Below are 13,381 nucleotides of genomic sequence, written 5' to 3'. Positions count from 1 at the left end.
ATCAAAGCACTATTCACCCTTTGTTTAATATTATTAAATTTCCATTTTGCCCCTAACACTTCAACACATCTGCTGTTATGCCATTAACTTTTAATTCCTTCCAATTTTACCCTTGCCACTTCAACGCATCTACAACTATGCCATTATCTTTTGATTCCTTCCCATTTTGCCCTCTTATATCAATTTAAAGGATTATTCTATCCCCTTTTATCAGAAAAATTTTTGGGGTTATTACAGTCACTCTCTCGTCTCCCAAAAAACCAAGTGTCAAGTAATTGTTTCTCACTCTTCTATTGAAGTAGAACACTATGCCATGGCTGAGTCAATTTGGCTTCTATAGTTAGTGCATGATTTGGGCATTGCACACACCTACCTAGCACTTCTATTTAGTGACAATCAAGATGCACTTTTTATATTGCTGCCAATCTTTTTTTTAATGAGCATACTAAATACATTGAGCTTGATCATCATCTTATTCAAGACAAAATCCGCTTGGGCTTGTTAAGGACAATATATATTTCTAATACCAATTAGCTCGTTGATCTAAGCTGAAAAAGAATCGAATACAGATCGGATATTAGTATATTTATATCTGTATTTATTTATATTTGATGAATACGGACATGAATATAGAAGTTAATTGGATGCAAAACTATATGTCCTTAATAGATACATAACATAAGTATGGATGTAAATTGATCACAGAATAGAAGGTAAATTAAGTTAGCAACATGTTAATATTATCATTTATTTATCTTAAAAGTTTGCGAATGCTATATAAATTTAAATAGAATTACATACAGAGTCGGATATTTGGATATAGATCAAATGGTTGTCTATCAATGTGTGTATATGTTTTCTTTGATAGATATGGATACTAATACAGATAGTCAGATGCTCAAATTTATAGGTGTTATGGGGGAACTTAGCCACCATGCCCCACGTGACCGGCACGCGCGCCCAGGAAGACTACGGCTGCCCCTTGATCCAGCAATCCGACCTCGGGTCGGATATCTTCGGCTCCGCAGCCCGACGCCGAGTCGGCTGCCCCTTGATCCAGCAATCCGACCTCGGGTCGGATATCTTCGGCTCCGCAGCCCGACCCCGAGTCGGCTGCCCCTTGATCCAGCAATCCGACCTCGGGTCGGATATCTTCGGCTCCGCAGCCCGACCCCGAGTCGGCTGCCCCTTGATCCAGCAATCCGACCTCGGGTCGGATATCTTCAGCTCCGCAGTCCGACCCCGAGTCGGTTGCCCCTTGATCCAGCAATCCGACCTCGGGTCGGCAATCTCTTGACAATAACAGACTGTTCCCCTGAGGCACGCCGTGGCCCCCTGCTCCACTACTCCCTGCAACGGCCGAATCCGGCGCTGCCCCACGATCCCCTGTAACAGCCGTACAAAGCGGAGCTCCACTACGCCCTGCCATGGCCGTACCCAGCGCTGCCCCACGACGCCCTGTAACGGCCACGTCAGTGGCAACCCCATCGTGCCACACGATGACCAATCCTCAGAAAAACCCCCCAGCCTGATATATATGGGGCTGGGGGGGGAAGGGGAAGGGAAAGAAAGATTTTCCAGAGTATCATCTTACCTGCTACCTCTCCTTCTCCTTCTCCTTCGATCTCCCCTGACTTGATCGTCGGAGGGCCCCCACTACCCTGGTGGTGGTGCGAGGCTTGCTTGCAGGTCTCCCGGCGGAGGGCGGAGCGCAACCAAAGCAATTCAAAGGGAACCCCGTTCACACCGCTGTGCCAATCGTTCTCGGTTTGGACCCCCAGCAACAGTTGGCGCTAGAAGGAGGGCCCGGATCTCAGAGCGATCGTAATGGCACGGCGAGGTGGTCGTGGAGCTTCCAATGCTTCCGGTCGCGGGGCCTCTCGCGCCTCTGGCCGGGAGGCCGCTGCATCTCCAACACACTCTCAGCAACACTCCACCGCCCCACCGCCCATTCAGACGGTCGAAGCCGCCCAGTTCGACCAGCTAGCCCAGCAGGTTCGCACCCTCGCGGAGGCGGTGCAGAATCTGCAGGGTGCGATGTCCCGGGCGCCGCAGCGGGCTCAGGAGCCGCTGCTGCCTGAGCGTTCGCCTGTCCTCCTCAACCCGCGCTCCTTCCTCTCCCATGGGGAGGAGCGCCGGCGCGAGGAGGATTCTCGAGCACGCTCCATTCTGCCGGGACCTTCCCACCGGAGCTGCGCGGGGTACGAGAGGCGGGCCCGGGCGCGTTTCCAGACCCCCCAGTCCTCGAGGAACCCGCGCTCCAGTCGGTCCCCCTCTCGCCGCTCCTTGTCTCCCACCCACCGGTCGCGCTTCCTGGACCGGCGGGTGGACGATCTCCACCGACAACTCCAGGTCCTGAAGGGCCATTCCAAAGATCCCTTCGCCGACTTAGAGATCTCCTCCCAGCCGGCGCTCGCCTCGAGGATCCTGCGGACCCCGAATCCGCCGGGGTTCAAAATGCCGGCGATCGAGCCCTATGACGGGGCGGCGGACCCGCGGGATCACGTCGAGAGTTTCAGGACCCTTATGCTCCTCCACGGAGCATCAGATCCCCTTCTCTGTAAGGCTTTCCCGGCAACCCTCCGTGGCCCGGCGAGGGCATGGTTCGCCGGGCTGGAGGCTGACTCAATCCGGTCCTTCGACCAGTTCACTCGCCTCTTCATCACTCATTTCGCCGTCAGTAGCCGGCGGCGACTGGTCTCCGACTCCCTCTTTGATGTCCGGCAAAACGAGGGAGAAAGCCTGCGGGATTATCTTACCCGCTTCAACAGGGCTACGCTGGAGGTCCGGAACCTGAGTCAGGAGGTAGCTCTTTCAGCCCTGAAGCGTGGCTTCCGGAAGGGCAGACTCACCTTCTCCCTGGACAAACGCCTGCCGCGGAGCTTCCCAGAGCTGTTGTCCCGGGCGAACCAGTATGCGGACGCCGAGGAGGCGGCCGCCCACCGGAGCAAGGAGGCCGCCGAGATTCCTCAAAAGCTTGGAAAGAAAAGGCGGAAAGAGGCACGCCAGAGGAGGAGCCCGACGCCTCAGCGTCGGCGCAGAAGCCCGTCGCCGGCGAAGAACCACGGCGCCCCACGCCCTTGTTCTCCGCCCCGACGTTTTCACCGGTACACCCCTCTCCTGATTCCCCGGGCCCAGATCCTTATGGAGATCAAGGGGCGGGAGGACCTCCCGGCCCCGAGACAGATGCGGAGGATCCCTGGGAAGAGGCCCTCCCGGGCGTACTGTGAGTACCACCGAGACCACGGCCACGACACGGAGGACTGCTTCCAGCTTCGGGACGAGATCGAGGCTCTCATCCGCCGGGGGCGTCTCGGTCGATATGTGAGCGACCGATGTCCCCCCGCAGACCCGCGTCCGGCCGACCCGGCCCCTCCGGAGCCTCGGGAGCAGAATCAACCCGTTGCGGGCGTGATCCACACTATCACTGGGGGCTGCCCCCGGCCCGTGAGGAACGCAGGGGGCTCGACGGAAGCGTCAGGGGCGGCCGTCGCAAAGAGGCAGAGGGTCGGCAATGTAATCACCTTTTGTGATGAGGATGTAAAGGGGGTTCAGACCCCCCACGATGACGCCATGGTGATCTCCCTCACTATGGCAAACTATGATGTAAGGCGTGTTCTTGTGGATAGTGGAAGCTCAGCTGATATCTTGTTTTACGAGGCCTTCCAAAAGATGGGCTTGTCCAGACAATTGTTGCACAAAATATCCACCCCCCTCATAGGATTCACCGGTGACGCTGTCCCGGCGGAAGGTGTCGTTGAGCTGCCTGTGACTGCGGGCGTCGCACCCGCAGAAGCCACGGTGCGACTCGGGTTCTTAGTCGTCCGTGTTCCCTCGGCCTACAACGCTATCCTCGGACGACCCGGACTGAATGCCCTTCGCGCGGTGGTCTCTACGTACCACTTGCTCATGCGGTTCCCCACGGCGGTCGGGATCGGGGAGGTCCGAGGCGACCAACCGACCGCACGGCAATGTTTCCTAGCGACCCTCAAAGGGAAGAAGCCCGCAGAAGCCCTAGGCGTCGAGTCCCTTGATGCCAGAGACGAGGTGGCCTTGCGGCAGGGGGAGTCGGCCGAGGGTGTGGTCGAAGTTCCCCTCGAGGAAGGCCGCCGGGACCGGGTGGTCCGGGTCGGCGCCAATCTCGACCCGGGAGCTCGGGCCCGGTTGATGGAATTCCTCCGAGCCAATGCCGATGTATTTGCCTGGTCGGCGACCGATGTACCTGGGATCGACCCGGAGGTCATTTCTCACGCCCTCAACGTCGACCCGACCCACCGGCCAGTGAAGCAGAAGAAGAGACACTGTGCCCCGGATCGGATCCGGGTGGTCGACCAGGAGGTAGACAAACTCTTGGAGGCAGGATTCATAAGGGAGGTGAGTTACCCCGAGTGGCTGGCAAATGTTGTACTTGTCCGGAAGGCGAGCGGGAAGTGGAGGATGTGCATCGACTATACCGACCTGAACAAGGCGTGCCCTAAGGATAGCTTCCCGCTTCCGCGGATAGACCAACTGGTCGACGCGACTTCCGGATATCAGCTGCTGTCTTTCATGGACGCCTTCTCCGATTACAACCAGATAATGATGGCCCCACAGGATGAGGAGAAAACTGCCTTTATAACGGACCGGGGGCTGTACTGCTACAAGGTAATGCCCTTCGGTCTGAAGAACGCTGGCGCCACTTACCAGCGCCTTGTCAACAAAATCTTCAAAGAGCAAATCGGCCGGAACATGGAGGTGTACGTGGACGATATGCTGGTGAAGAGCCGCCAGGCAGACCAGCACATCGTGGATCTGGAGGAGACTTTCACCACCTTGCGGAAGTTTCGCATGAAGCTGAACCCAGCGAAGTGCGCCTTTGGCGCTTCGGCCGGGAGGTTCCTCGGTTTCATTGTCAACCAGCGGGGTATCGAAGCCAACCCGGACAAAATCAAGGCTATCCAAGGTATGTCCCCTCCGACCAAAGTGAAGGAGGTTCAGGAGCTCGCTGGAAGGGTCGCCGCGCTCGGACGATTTGTGGCAAAATCGGCCGAACGCTGCCAACCATTCTTCAAGGTGTTAAAACGCCCAAAAGACTTCCTCTGGACGGCCGAATGTCAAGCAGCATTCGACCAGCTCAAGGAATACCTGGCGTCTCCTCCCCTACTGTCCAAGCCGCAAGAAGGGGAGATGCTCTACCTCTATCTGGCGGTCTCCCCAACCGCGGTCAGTGCGGTGCTGGTTCGGGAAGAGGCAAAGCTCCAGAAGCCTGTGTACTACATCAGCCGGGTCCTACGGGACGCCGAGACGCGGTATACGAAGGCTGAAAAGATCGCCTTCGCGCTGCTGACCGCGACCAGGAGGCTCCGCCCCTATTTCCAGGCCCATTCTGTCACCCTCTTAACTGATCAACCGTTACGACAGATCCTCAGCAACCCCGAGAATGCGGGACGGCTGGTGAAGTGGGCAGTAGAACTCGGTGAGTTCGACATCCGCTACCAGCCTCGACCCGCCATCAAGGCCCAGGTGCTCGCGGACTTCCTCGCTGAGTGCACGGTGCAGGAGGCGGAACCTAGACCGCCGGAAACGCCCAGCCTCGACCTCCCGACCTGGACGCTTCACATCGATGGGTCGTCGAACCCCGAGGGTGGAGGGGCCGGGCTGGTCCTTACCAGTCCTGATGGAGTGATAGCCGAGTATGCCTTGAGGTTTGGATTTCCAGTTACCAACAACGAGGCGGAATACGAGGCCCTAGTCGCAGGACTCAAACTCACCGGGGAGCTCGGCATCCGGCGTTTGAAGGTCTTCACCGACTCCCAGCTGGTGGTCGGGCAGGTCCGTGGGGAGTTCGAGGCCCGGAGCCCGACCATGCAGAACTTCGTCCGGAAGGTGCAAGCACTCATTCCCGACCTCGGCAGTGTCGACATCCAGCAGGTCCCCAGAAGCGAAAATGCCAGGGCCGACAGGTTGTCCCGCTTGGTGGGCGCAGAGGCGCACAACTTGTCGAGGGCAATCTACCTGGAGACCCTGGATGCCCCGAGCATCGGCGAGGCTGGAGCGGTGATGGCGATTGATCCGGAGCCGTCTTGGATGGACCCGCTCGTCGCCTACCTCGCCGAAGGGATCCTCCCTGAAGACGAAGATCAAGCTCGGCGACTTGTCAGGAAGTCCGCCCACTACGTACTCTATGAAGGGAGGCTGTATCGGACCTCGTTTACCGCCCCCCTCTTAAGGTGCCTCCGCCCCTCGGAGGCGGCCTACGTCCTCGGCGAAGTCCATGAGGGCGTCTGCGGATCGCACTCGGGGGCTAGGTCCTTGGCGCACAAGATCATGAGGCAAGGCTATTATTGGCCTACCTTGTTGGAGGACTCAAAGGATCACGTACGGAAATGCGACGCCTGCCAGCGCCACGCCAACGTCCAGAGAGTCCCTTCTGTCCCCTTGGCACCAATCACCGCACCCTGGCCCTTCGCACAGTGGGGAATGGATATCCTCGGACCATTCCCCGTCGCTTCCGCCCAGCAGAAATTCTTGATTGTTGCAATCGACTACTTCACCAAGTGGGTGGAGGCAGAGCCGCTGGCCACTATCACGGAGGCGCAAGTCCGGAAGTTCGTGAAGAAAAACATCATTGTCCGATTTGGGGTACCCCGGGTCCTCATCTCGGATAATGGTCGACAGTTCGACAACAAGCATTTCCGTGACTTCTGCGAGGAATTCGGGATCGAGCATCGGTTCACATCTGTGTCGCATCCCCAAACCAACGGTGAGGCCGAGGTGACAAACCGGACAATCCTCCAAGGAATTAAGGCGCGAATCGGTCGGACGGGGCAAGCTTGGGTCGAAGAACTCGAGAACGTCCTTTGGGCGTATCGGACCACGCATCGGACCCCTACCGGGGAGACGCCTTTCAGCCTAACCTATGGCACGGAAGCGGTTGTCCCCGTGGAGCTCGGACTCCCCTCGCCCCGGGTGGCTACGCACCGACCCGAGGCCAATTCGGAGCAACTCCGAGGAAACTTGGACCTCTTGGAAGAAGCGAGGGAAATGGCGCAGGTTCGGATGGCGATGTATCAGCGGAGGGTGGCCCGATATTATAACTCCAAGGTCCGACCAAAACTTTTCAGAATCGGAGATCTGGTGCTAAGGCGAGCCAAAGCATCTCAACCCGCGGAAAGTGGGAAGCTGGCGCCAAATTGGGAAGGCCCGTATAGGGTTCGCTGGGTAAACCGACCTGGCTCCTACCAGTTGGAGGCCCTAGATGGTCGAGAAATTCCAAGGAGCTGGAATTCCGCTAACCTACGGGTGTATTACCAGTAGAAAGACAAAGCCAGAAAGACAGTTCAAAAAATGTATAGTCCTTTTCATCTCAATAATTTCTGGTTATAATGGCGTGTTCGTGTGATTACAAAGAATTTCCAGAGGGGAATTGGGGAGTAAAGAAAGTAAGGAAGAGGTGGGGACTCCGTTAAGCTGAGGATCTGGGATCCCGAACCCTCCATCCGAAGCAGCTGCAATCCCACCGGGCGTGGGTGCTTCCCCCCGGAGGCGCCATCGACGCCTCACGCAAAAGACGAAGAGCCGGCGCGGACGAAGAAGAAGTTCGCACTGCTTCTAGAGGAACGCCACCTCCAAGGGATATTCCGGTCCTCCCCAGGAGAAGGGGAGGAAAGGAATACAAGGGAGAAGAGCGCGAGGAGGCGCGATCCCGGATGAAGCGTCTAGCGCAGAGCTCAATCGGGAGGTGGGACTGAAAAGAGGGGGGATGTGATCCCGGATGAAACGCCTAGAGCGGAGTTCCGTCGGGGAGAATCTCCTTGTTGATCCCAGATGAAACGGCTAGTTGGCGGAAGTCGCGAGGGGCGCGCCTCCCGTTCCTCCGGCAGGGGTTTTCCAGCCACGCACCGGAGAGGAGGTCCACGATCCATGGCAACCTGAACAGCTCCGGCTTGGCAGGCTCCACCGCACCTGCACTTATATTTATAGCCAAACTGTGGCCCCCCGGTCGTTCCGATGCGGGTGGCTCCAATAAATGCGGGCGCATCGAATCCGGAGCCGTTCCGGCTCTCGAGGCGTATCCTCCCACGACCTCCTAAGCGTCGTTCTCCTTAATTGCATTCTTCATGCAGGACACTCCGGGCGGCGTGTATCCCACGGCCCACGTATCTCCGCACGCGCCCAGGCCGCATCCGCCTCGAAGAACGTGCGTATCGCGGCCGCTTAACTGGCACTCCTCGCAAGCAGCAACTGGCCGATCCGATTTCTCAGGTAACGCCTCAATTAGCATTTAATAGCCTTCTGGTGTTCCCCAGGCGACGCTTCGAGAGGAGGAGAAATACGATCGCAGCTGGCCACGGAGAAACCCCGTCGAGCGGCAAGTGATAGGCGCGCGACCAACGAGCGGAATTCCCCGAGGCTCGGCCCTCGGATGCCAGGCTAACTCGATGATCATCCCGGGAACAGACTAGCCTGAAGCCCCGACCGGTCGCCTCGGCTTGCGCCAGCCTTGGCCGACCAACGAGCGGAATTTCCCGAGGCTCGGCCCTCGGATGCCAGGCTAACCCGATGATCATCCCGGGAGCAGACTAGCCTGAAGCCCCGACCGGTCGCCTCGGCTTGCGCCAGCCTTGGCCGACCAACGAGCGGAATTCCCCGAGGCTCGGCCCTCGGATGCCAGGCTAACCCGATGATCATCCCGGGAGCAGACTAGCCTGAAGCCCCGACCGGTCGCCTCGGCTTGCGCCAGCCTTGGCCGACCAACGAGCGGAATTCCCCGAGGCTCGGCCCTCGGATGCCAGGCTAACCCGATGATCATCCCGGGAGCAGACTAGCCTGAAGCCCCGACCGGTCGCCTCGGCTTGCGCCAGCCTTGACCGACCAACGAGCGGAATTTCTCGAGGCTCAGTCCTCGGATGCCAGGCTAACCCGATGATCATCCCGGGAGCAGACCAGCCTAAAGCCCCGATCGGTCGCCTCGGCTTGCGCCAGCCTTGGCCGACCAACGAGCGGAATTCTCCAAGGCTCAGTCCTCGGATGCCAGGCTAACCCGATGATCATCCCGGGAACAGACTAGCCTGAAGCCCCGACCGGTCGCCTCGGCTTGCGCCAGCCTTGGCCGACCAACGAGCGGAATTCCCCGAGGCTCGGCCCTCGGATGCCAGGCTAACCCGATGATCATCCCGGGAGCAGACTAGCCTGAAGCCCCGACCGGTCGCCTCGGCTTGCGCCAGCCTTGGCCGACCAACGAGCGGAATTCCCCGAGGCTCGGTCCTCGGATGCCAGGCTAACCCGATGATCATCCCGGGAGCAGACTAGCCTGAAGCCCCGACCGGTCGCCTCGGCTTGCGCCAGCCTTGGCCGACCAACGAGCGGAATTTTCCGAGGCTCGGTCCTCGGATGCCAGGCTAACCCGATGATCATCTCGGGAGCAGACTAGCCTGAAGCCCCGACCGGTCGCCTCGGCTTGCGCCAGCCTTGGCCGACCAATGAGCGGAATTTCCTGAGGCCTAACCCTCGGATGCCTGGCCTAGCGCCGGAAGAATTTCCTGAGGCCTAACCCTCGGATGCCTGGCCTAGCGCCGGAAGAATTTCCTGAGGCCTAACCCTCGGATGCCTGGCCTAGCGCCGGAAGAATTTCCTGAGTCAGGAGTCGGCGAGACGCTACCAAGAGTTAAAAAGAGGAAGGACGAAAGTGAAATGGGGAAACACTTTGTTTGCATTAACTTTCGTTGCATCAGGGCCGAGACCCATACAACATGGCAAAACACCAACATACAAAGAAAAGAACAAAGAAAAAGTACAGAGGATCAGCTTGGAGGAACCCCTGGATCGGGAACGGCGAGCACGTCCGCGAAGGGAAGGAAGAACGGCTCCGAGAGCGTCAAAAGAGGAGCGAACGAACAGTCCGACAGCAACGGCAGCAGCACAAGGGAAAAACTCGAGGATGCCTGTGGAGAGAAAGGCGGACGGGGAGGGCCCCCGGTTAAATAGGCGGAAAGGCGGGTGACGCCTCGGTGACGCCAGAGGACGCCTGGCTGCCGAAGGATCGTTCGCGCCCCAAAGGCGAATCGACGCCATTAAGGAAGGATGTCCGCCGAAATCCGCAGACTGCCAGATCAGCGACAACCGCCATACGCCATAAAGAAGGCGGGGAGCTCGGAGCGCGCGCGCCTTTCCGAGGGATGGCGGCAATCCCGAAGCGTCACTCCCTTCACCCGTTCCCCTCCTGGTTCCAGGCTCGGAAGTGGGGGGCTACTGTTACGGGAGAACTTAGCCACCATGCCCCACGTGACCGGCACGCGCGCCTAGGAAGACTATGGCTGCCCCTTGATCCAGCAATCCGACCTCGGGTCGGATATCTTCGGCTCCGCAGCCCGACCCCGAGTCGGCTGCCCCTTGATCCAGCAATCCGACCTCGGGTCGGATATCTTCGGCTCCGCAGTCCGACCCCGAGTCGGTTGCCCCTTGATCCAGCAATCCGACCTCGGGTCGGCAATCTCTTGACAACAACAGACTGTTCCCCTGAGGCACGCCGCGGCCCCCTGCTCCACTACTCCCTGCAACGACCGAATCCGGCGCTGCCCCACGATCCCCTGTAACAGCCGTACAAAGCGGAGCTCCACTACGCCCTGCCATGGCCGTACCCAGCGCTGCCCCACGACGCCCTGTAACGTTCACGTCAGTGGCAACCCCATCGTGCCACACGATGACCAATCCCCAGAAAAACCCCCCAGCCTGATATATATGGGGCTGGGGGGGGAAGGGGGAGGGAAAGAAAGATTTTCCAGAGTATCATCTTACCTGCTACCTCTCCTTCTCCTTCTCCTTCGATCTCCCCTGACTTGATCGTCGGAGGGCCCCCACTACCCTGGTGGTGGTGCGAGGCTTGCTTGCAGGTCTCCCGGCGGAGGGCGGAGCGCAACCAAAGCAATTCAAAGGGAACCCCGTTCACACCGCTGTGCCAATCGTTCTCGGTTTGGACCCCCAGCAACAATAGGTATATCTTTATAGATTTGGTTATGAATATGGATCATGATGAATATTATCTAATCCATTTTCATCCTTAGGTTGATATACTTACTAAAATACCTTGCATGAAATAGTTTCATTAATTACTTGGCAAGCTAGATATTTATTATATTCACACTCCCATTGGAGACTGTTACTGTTAGGCAAGAATCTTGCCACATTAGGTTAGCCAAATAGCCCAACTAAAGCAGACAATGGATCATATGTTAGGTCAACTATTATGATATAGTTTATCATATGTCTTTTAAATATTGTATAATGTCATTCTTGAACATTTTAGGTAGGAGATCAATATCATGTTCAGTGGTAGTATCCCATTGAATAAAGGATTTGAGCTATATATATATTTATATATGCATCTCATATTGAATGGAGAATAAATTTCAAATTCAACTCTACCTTTTGTTAAATGAGGGGTTAATGTGAGCAAATAAACAAGAGAAAAGGATTTGAGAAAAAGCAACAAATGGGTTGGTAATTAATGTTATATTTACCAAGTCTAATGGAAAAAAATGTTAGAGTGGGGGGATGATGTGGCAAACTATAGGTCTTGGGGAAGTTAATTTACTAAATATGGTCTGAAAACTGGGAAGGTCCTTCAATAAAACATTTTAAAAATGTATATATTTTCAAAGAAATTTTTTTTTGTGAGAGAGATGTATAATGAAAGTGCGACCTTTTTATGTCAAACTTACCTTCCTATGTCAATCTTAGAACATTTCTACTCAGAACCTTCCTTGACTAAACACACTTCATTAATGAAAGTATATCTTTTCTTTTTAAGTATTTCATAATATAAACAAAGTTATTGCACATAAGCATCCAAAGTTTCAAATACATATCTTGACTTTTTCAAATCTAAAACTTAACGAAAATGACATCCCATATAATAACTATTTATTGAACTTTGATTGGAAATATACTTGGAACTCAAAGGAAAAAACGTACATGCACATTCTTTTAAAAGTCTATATATCGCATGAATACACTAAAACTTTGTCATGCAATGGACAATAAGGAAGAAATTGTTCATCTAGCTAGTTGCAATATATTTTGAAAACACCAAGTTAATTATAACTCCCATCTCCCTTTGCCACGAGATTTTCTTCTTCTCATTAAAGATGATGGCAGCAACAAAATTACTAGTATTTACTGAATAAGAAAAAAAAAGCTGAAACATAGATTTGCATTTAGTAAATAATATTTCATTTATAGGAGAAATAAAAGATTAAATAACAATCTCCTTCTCAATGTGCAATGGTTGTCGTATTAATAAAACCATGAGAAAATGATTGTTATTTGATTAAATTTGCACTAGTTGCATTTATATTCCAATGGAGGCCTTTGAAATAGCTACCATCTCAAATATAAAATTATAATGATCGGACAATCATTATTTTTATCTCGTCTTTCACGGTACTCCCTTTTTTTTTTTTCGTTTTTCTTATTTTTTCTTTCCTCCATTATTCATGTACCACTCTTCCACAACATGTGACCAGAGTTGATGTTGGCATATTGTCCTGAATTGGGGTTGTATCTTTTGCATGAGAGAAAGGATTCACCTTCATACATACCTACTGCTAGATCACCTATTGTATAAATCTCAAAGTACTTCAAATTTAATAGTATACCTATCTGCATAGATTTTAAAATAATTAGCAGATGATCCAAGGATGATTTCTACGAAAAATCCACCCCCGAACCCACCAACCTTTAGACTTTTATTAGATTTCTCAACGAGACGGAGTACCACCTGTACAAAATCCGATGAATAAAGCTGCATTGAATAAAACACAAATTTACGCTGGGAAATCAACTCATGCCTCGTCTAGACGTCAGAATGTTCGAAACGAGCCAAGAAAGAACGCGCAAAAGGGTAGCGGTAACGGTCAAGGTTTGAGAAAAGCAACCGTTACGGACCGTCATGACGGTTTCGAGCCCTCTTAATTCTAACGTTTCCAGGTTTGTTTCCATGATAACGGTAAATAAGATCATGGCAATTATAAATCCGCCTCGTTACTTATCATTTGAACTGTTTTTCAATAAAATAATATTTTTTCCAAAATTCTAATTCATTAGTCTTTCTATAAATAGTGGTTTGAAAAAATATATTATTATACTAAATTATTAATGCTAAATAACTCCAAATAAGGATAAAGCAATGCTATTAAGAACATTATAGAGGTTAATAATGGTTTTTGGTAGTAATAAAATAATGCCATTATTTATTTATTTATTTTTTTATTAAAATAAATGGATTAAAAAATAAAATATTTTGAAGTGTCAAAAATAACTCCACCTTTAATCTATAGAGTATTATTGGAGTGACTAACTATACAATCAGCCAAAGAATAACGCGGTTATTTGAACGCTGGTA

Source organism: Phoenix dactylifera, unplaced genomic scaffold (genome assembly GCF_009389715.1).
Source record: "Phoenix dactylifera cultivar Barhee BC4 unplaced genomic scaffold, palm_55x_up_171113_PBpolish2nd_filt_p 000304F, whole genome shotgun sequence".
In the NCBI taxonomy this organism is placed as follows: domain Eukaryota; kingdom Viridiplantae; phylum Streptophyta; class Magnoliopsida; order Arecales; family Arecaceae; genus Phoenix; species Phoenix dactylifera.
Note: the sequence above shows the minus strand (reverse complement) of the source record.